This window comes from Acanthisitta chloris, unplaced genomic scaffold (genome assembly GCF_000695815.1).
Source record: "Acanthisitta chloris isolate BGI_N310 unplaced genomic scaffold, ASM69581v1 scaffold24162, whole genome shotgun sequence".
Lineage (NCBI taxonomy): Eukaryota > Metazoa > Chordata > Aves > Passeriformes > Acanthisittidae > Acanthisitta > Acanthisitta chloris.
Window position 1 is genome coordinate 15,878 of NW_008660218.1, and position 1,495 is coordinate 17,372.

Here is a 1,495-nt window from a genome sequence, read left to right on the forward strand (position 1 = left end):
CCTAAACAAAAAAAAAAAATTGAGTCTTGATTAATTAACCATTTCTGCACCATAGTGCCAAGCCAAAGCCTCAGCTGTGAGACACCCTTAAACCAGTGAATCACTCACCTCAACAAATTAGGAAAGTTGTTCACTTCCTTAATTGAAGCTTGAAGCACAAGGAAGAATTTGGTTGACCAGAAGTCCTATGAGGACTAAAAAGTGTTTCTTGAAGAAAATCATCTAACAAACACCTTGTAAAAGAAATCCTGCAACAAGCCAATGTAAGAAAGCACAAATGCTTCCTCGTGGTGTCTCCCACCCCCCTGGGCAGCCTCGTGTGCCTCTCCCCACGGCACGCGCTGCCCCAGAGCGAGCACAGACGTCTGGGGAAAACTGTGCTTAGGGAGTGTCTGGCAAAGCTCCATCCCTGTTCTGCTGAGGAAATTTCAGTTAATTTCTTTCCTCAAAATCCAGTTCTCTGCCACTCCAGCAGCTACACATTCCTCAGCTGCTGCTGTTCCTCCTCTGTCAGAGGCTCATTGCTACCCATTACTGGACTCAGTTCCATGGCTGTGAAGCAGCTGGAAAGAGCTGAGCAGGAGAAGATGTGCTGTAACCTAACTGTGAAGGAACAGAAGAGAGAAGGGAGAAAAACAGGTTTCCAAAGGGTTTCACACTAGGGTTAGAAACACCAACCAAGCAACATCACCAGAAATCCATATCCTGGGTAAAACATGTAATTATCTGTCTGCTCTGGCCATCTTAACTCGTGTTTGGTTTGGGCTGATCCCCAGAACCAGCTGCCAAATGCTGTTAGGATCCTGCAGTAGTCAAACAGGAGTTACTGCTTTTGGTTGCTTTAAAATTCAACTTTTACAGTTACAAAGTTTTACAGACAATTTTCCTGCTGCAGTGTTTGCATAATACAACGTGTCATTAACCAAATCCTCAAGGAAATCATGATTAACATCATTAGAGCTGATGTCCTGGGACAGGTGACACTGGTGGCTGCAGTGAACATTCCTGTCCACAGGAATCCCTCAGCCCTCCCACACTTTGGGTACACAGGAATGTGTCACCAGCCAACACACACACTGCTCTTCACTAAGGAAAAGGAAACAGTGCCCACTCTGATCAGCCAAACCACTGCCTTGAAAAAGATCAGAAAACTATCGGCCACCTCCATGTTAAGTAACTTTGAAACAAACACTTTAATTAGCTTCATTTCCATAATCACTGATCTCAGAGAATCATTTGCAAAGAGGGAAAATAATCAACTGACTAGAAAAATTATTCACAAAACATCAGCAGAGTTTGTTTTGTTGGGTTTTATCCTTCTTTTTTTTTTTAATAAAGGCAAATTAAGCAATTAAGGCTCTAATACAAACCATTATGCATTAATTTCTAAAAATCTCTTTCTACAGAACCCAGTTTTTTATCCTCCACAGCCATTATTTTGATAGCTTCAGGGAAAAGTTAAGCCAGTCCAGTCTAAAAGGGCCCCTAAGGGCAG